Source organism: Macaca fascicularis, chromosome 12, assembly GCF_037993035.2.
Source record: "Macaca fascicularis isolate 582-1 chromosome 12, T2T-MFA8v1.1".
Classification (NCBI taxonomy): Eukaryota; Metazoa; Chordata; class Mammalia; order Primates; family Cercopithecidae; genus Macaca; species Macaca fascicularis.
The window spans coordinates 61,869,001-61,875,000 of NC_088386.1; the positions used below are offsets into that span (position 1 = coordinate 61,869,001).

Sequence of the window (6,000 nt, forward strand, 5' to 3'; positions counted from 1 at the left end):
TTTCATCCTTGTGCAAACCTCCTAGGGTGCACTTATACAAACCTAGATGGTATAGGCTACCATAAACCTAGGCTATGTGGTATAGCCTATTGTTCCTGGGCTGCAAACCTGTAGAGTGGGCTACTGTACTCAATACTGTAGGCAACTGTTATACAACGGAAAGTGTGTATCTAAACACAGAAAAGGTACAGTAAAAAATACAGTATTAGAATCTTATGAGATCATCATTATATGTGGTCCACTATTGACTAAAACATTGTTATGTGGTACATCAATGTAATAGAAGTGGGAAATAGAAATATGGGATATTACTGACATTTAAAAATGTCACTGTGGTTACTCTGTGGGCAGTGGGCTATAGAGAAGCAGGTGTGGAGGCAAGGAGACCAGTTAGGTGACAATAGTGAGACAGGACATGGCTACAACTCAGAGAATAGCTGTGGACGTAGAGAGAAGGGGATGAAAGGAGAATGGACAGGAACCTCTGATGGAGAGCATGCAGGGTGTGTGCAAAAGAGAAGACACAGGATCTATCAGCCGGGGAGTTGTTAGTGCCTATTGCTGAGTAGAGGAAAACTGCAGCAAGAGGAGGTCTGGAGAAAAACCAGGAGTTCTGTTTCAGCCATGCTTTGTTTGGGATGATTGTTGGGTATTACATTTTTCAAGTAAGCAGCTGGGTTGATATGAGATTCTGGACATCAGTAGAGCTATCAAGGCTGGAAATATAAAGATGAGAGTTATCATCTAATATACAACTATCAAGGCCATGAGGATTGATGAATTTACCTGGAGAGAAAGTTTGTAGCTAGAAAAGGAAAAGGAAGGGAAGAGAAGGGAAAATAGGGGAATAGAGGAGAAGGAAGGGGGTAGGGAGGGAAGAGGAGGAAATGGGAGTTGAGGGAAAGGGAAGAGCAGGAAGAGAGCCCCTGACTGAGTCCCAAAATACTCCATAAGAGGCAGACTCAGTAAGGCAGTATATAAATGAATAAAATTTGTTTTCTGAACTTCTCTTACTTTTCATTCACCAGTCCATACTTATTTAGGACCTACTAATTCTAGGTGTTGAGGAGATGACAATGTAATCAATGTATATTTTCCATTTTTCACCTTTCATGTTACCCTTTGTGCTAATTTTTAGTAGTAAAAGTTCTCATCAACTCTTCTGTCATTTGCTGTTAAGGCTTGTTGCTAAGACTGGAGGCAGATCTATCCTTTTTTTTAATTATTATTATACTAAGTTCTAGGGTACATGTGCACAACCTGTAGGTTTGTTACATATGTATACTTGTGCAAATTATATGTTGCACATGTTGGTGTGCTGCACCCATCAACTCGTCATTTACATCAGGTAGATCTATCCTTGTATAGTAAACGTTTAAGTGACTAAAACACCTTTTGTCATCTCTCTTAAATATCTATTCTACTTAATAAGAACTTGACTTCCTATTTTGCTCAGGTCAAATAAAAAATCTGATTATTAGGAGACTTTTGGAGTAATCATGGAAGAAAGACTATGAAATCAGATATTCTTGGATTTGAATGTTGCTTCTATCCCTTCTTAAGTAAGTGAATTATCTTTAAGCCATTAAGCCTTAGCTGCTGCATCTGTAAAATATGTATAAGAATACCTACTTTATAAAGTTGTTAAATAGTATAAATAGGATATTGCATGTAAACCACTTGATACTGTGATCCACACTTTCTGTACTAGCTGCTCAAAAACGGGAGTTATTATAATTAAACTAGTATACATTTTGAGATAATACTATTGATTGACTTACACATCATCATTTTATCTTACTTAGAAGACACAGATAAAACAATAAAGGATCATAGTTTGAGGTGCAAATGTAGGTGAAAATGTGCATGAAAAGCTTTCCTGAAAACACTCCTGAACCTTGGGAAGGATGGGCCTGGTAGAGTGAGTATGGGGGAGGATAAGATGCAATTTTGCATACATAAACATCCGAAGTATTTTATTAAGGATGGATTACTTTAGGATTATCCTTTAAACTAACTCTGGTTCATGTTTATCAACCACTGAGGAGCCAAATTATATGAATGGGCTCTGGAGCTGTCTGTATTAGCACACTGCTGCACTACTGTATTTAACACAGTACAAGAATGATGAAAGGTAAAGCAATGCAAGTAGTTCACTCTAGGTTTCTAGAAAACTTTACAATAATTTCTAAACAACTAGACATTAAATTATTAAGATGGTTGGCTTCAAGAAGATTTAAGGTTAATGTCTTTTAAAAAGGGAAAAAATGAATGCAAAGAATGAAATATTGCTTGTGCACATTCAAAAGTGGGATGATTCTGAAAGATAAAGAATGAATCATGGCCGGGCGCCATGGCTCACGCCTGTAATCCCAGCACTTTGGGAGGCCGAGGCGGGTGGATCACGAGGTCAGGAGATCGAGACCATCCTGGCTAACACGGTGAAACCCCGTCTCTACTAAAAATACAAAAAATTAGCCGGGCATGGTGGCGGGCTCCTGTAGTCCCAGCTACTCGGGAGGGTGAAGTGGGAGAATTGTTTGAACCTGGGAGGTGGAAGCTGCAGTAAGCCGAGATCGCACCACTGAACCCCAGCCTGGGTGACAGAGTGAGATCCTGTCTCAAAAAAAAAAAAAAAAAAAAAAGGTCGGGCGCGGTGGCTCACGTCTGTAATCCCAGCACTTTGGGAGGCCGAGGCGGGCAGATCACGAGGTCAGGAGATCGAGACCATTCCTGGCTAACATGGTGAAACCCTGTCTCTACTATAAATACAAAAAACTAGCTGGGTGTGGTGGTGCGCGCCTGTAGTCCCAGCTACTCGGGAGGCTGAGGCAGGAGAATGGCGTGAACCCGGGAGGCGGAGCTTGCAGTGAGCTGAGATCAGGCCACTGCACTCCAGCCTGGGTGACAGAGGGACACTCCGTCTAAAAAAAAAAAAAAAAAAAAAAAAGAAGAAGAAGAAGAATAAATCATGAATCATGACTCAGTAATTTCACTTACTAGGTATATACTGAGAACTGAAAATGTATTTCTACAAAAACTTGTACATGAATGTTTACAGCAACATTATTCATTACAATTACAACCAAAAGATGGAAATAACCCAAATGTCCATCAACTGATGAATGTATAAACAAAATATGGCATATACATACAATGAAATATCATTTAGCAATAAAAAAATGAAGCATAGATACATACTATACCATGGATACATTTTGAAAACATTATGCTAGGTGAAAGAAGACAGTCACAAAAAGCCACATGTTATATGATTCCATTTATGTTAAATCTACAGAGTGGGTAAATCCATAGGGAAAGAAAGTAGATAGTGGTTGCCAGGGACTGGGGGAAAAGGGAAATGGGGAATGACTACTAATGGGCCCAGGGTTTCTTAATGGGAAAGATGAAAATATTTAAAATTAGATAGTGGTGATCGTTGCACAACTCTGAATATAGTTTTAAAAAAAAAGAGTTGTACAAGTTTAAAAAGAGGAATTTTGTGGCATGTAAATTATTCCTCAATAAACCTAGTTTTAAAAGGGAATGCAGAATAATGGCAAAGGTTGTGGGTGGGGGTAAATAAATGCCAACTTCCCACTAAAATACATATGGCGAGAATGAAAATTGATATAACAAAAATATAGAATTTATATTAAATCTAATGAAGATTCTAGGTGAATTTTTTTTTATTAATTTTCAAGATTAATGTAGCAAAATGGAAAAAAAGACAACTTATGACAATTGTGTATGGCTTGGGCTTATTTGCCCAACCAAGGGCAAATAATGCAACTCTGAGAAAACTAGTGCAAGGGATCAGGTCTGGGCAGAGGGCCTGCACATGATACTCTACGCTCTGGCAAATGTGGTTCTCACAAGAAAGCAGCTGTAGATGAAGAAGATAGGAAAAGTCCTGTTAGCAGTGAAGACCAACATTGTGTTTTTTTCAAAACTTTCTCTATTAAATGTCAAATATTAGAAAAATAGGAGGAAGAGAATATCCTATTTTAGCCCAATATAACCACAGTATATTTCTCCATAATACCGCACATTTAGCTACACACTGTGCACATGAACCCCATTTTCATGTGTAGCAGCATAAAAGAGTGTTTGATGAGCATCAAAGTAGATAGCAACACCAAAGGAAATCTACAAATTGTATGTTTTTCAGCAGGAGATGAGACAGTGAGTTAATTTATTTGATGGTGAATTTTGAAAGACATTTCGGAAAATACTTTGCTATAGGCACCAGAAAATGCTTTTAGATTATGCTCAGGTTCTCTATGTAGGTTGCCTTTACAATTATAATTCTTTGATCTTTTAAAGATTGCCAATTCATTTGCCTTAGTACTTTCTCATGATCTATCAACCAACTCAGGTTCTTGTCACTCTTTATATAGCTTAAATCCATGGGCATTCATTATCATCAGTCCCTAACCTGACAGAACCACAATCTACACATAATCTAGCATCTGTCTTTTCCATGCTGGCTACCAAATGGCTGAATGTTGGTGGAGAACCTCTCACAACCAAATGAATGGTTATATTTTAAGTAATCTCAAAACATCAAATTTGCACTCAAAATACACTGAATTTCTCATTCCCTGAGATGACCATATATATAATGCATTCTTGTCAAATATTCTGTAGAATTTTCTCTTCCTCATTTGCACACTCAGGCAATGATCCCATCTTATACTTTGAGGAAATAAAAACCATTGGGTTTGAACTCAATCATCTTTTGATAACTCTGCAGTCTTCCCTTCTGTCTTTCCTCCTGTTTTAGTGGAGCTGTCTCTCTCTTTTACTCTTTCACTTTCACGAGGACTTGACTTCTCCCTCTCTCTCCTGAATTGACTCATATATAACTACTCATTCATGATCACTAGCAAAACATCCCTACAAAAATCTGTATTTTAAAAAAAAATGCCAGCCATTGCCCCATTATTCTGCTTCCCTTTATATCCAGATTTCTTGGGAGAATTGTCTACACATATTACCTTCTTTCTGACCTCTTATTTTCACCCCTGTATGCACCTTATTCTGACCTTGAACCCTTACCACTTCCCCAAATTTTCTCAAGAAATTCTCTGATGACTTCCCAGTTACTTAACCTAATGCGTATTTCTTTCTTCATCATCCTTAATCCTTGATCTTGCAGCATGACTCCACACAAGCACATCTGTTTCTACAATATATTTTCTTCTCTTGGCTTCATTATTTATATCTTTGCTTCTTACTTTATTGGCAGCTCTTTCTCTGTGTTCGTTTCTGGGTCCTCTTTTCTACCTGAATTCTAAATGTCAGAGTTGTAGATCTCAGGACCAGATTGCTTTAAATACCAAGTCTCCCATTCTCTACCCACTTAAAAACATCAGGGATGTTCAGAGCTAGAGGGACGTGTGTGTGAGTATGTGTGTGTCTTTTCTTTTTGCTGATTGCTCTGGAATTTATCTCCAAACTCAGCAGACCCTCGGATTTCTATGCTTAAATCTCCAATTCTCTATATTATATATCCACCTGGACATCTCGAAGGCATCTAATTTTAATTTTAGCTAGCTAATAGTGACCTTCCTCTACAAACGTGTCCACCATTTCCTCCTTAACCATCACCACCCATCCAGTTATTGCAGCCAGAAACTGAGAAGTCATCCTCGATGCTTCCTGTCTTCTTTAATCCATCAGCAAGCTCTACAGACTTTGTGTGTCGAGCTCATCTTTTTTTCCTTCATTTCTCTGCCATCAGAGAAAATGAAACCTTTATTTTCTCTTGCCTAGATGAGAGAAGCCACCTTCAACTTGTCTTTCTTATTCCCATCTACCATCTACCCTTGCTCAATCAGTTGTCCACAAGACAGACAGCAATAAAAACTACTGCATTTAAAATAAAATACAAGCTCTTTTCCATGGGCTGAAATGTCCTGCACGATATGACTCCTGTTTTTCTGCTACTTTCTCTGTTGCTATTCTTCCTTTCTCTTAATAAACTATGCTGCTGCT

At 38.2% G+C, this 6,000-nt stretch overlaps 1 protein-coding gene across 2 annotated transcripts in view; it reads right to left on the reverse strand.

Annotated features, from left to right (window-relative positions):
• Positions 1–6,000, reverse strand: part of SCN9A (sodium voltage-gated channel alpha subunit 9) — a 180,466-nt gene that overhangs the window by 95,266 nt on the left and 79,200 nt on the right. The gene's annotated exons all lie outside the window — the stretch shown is intronic.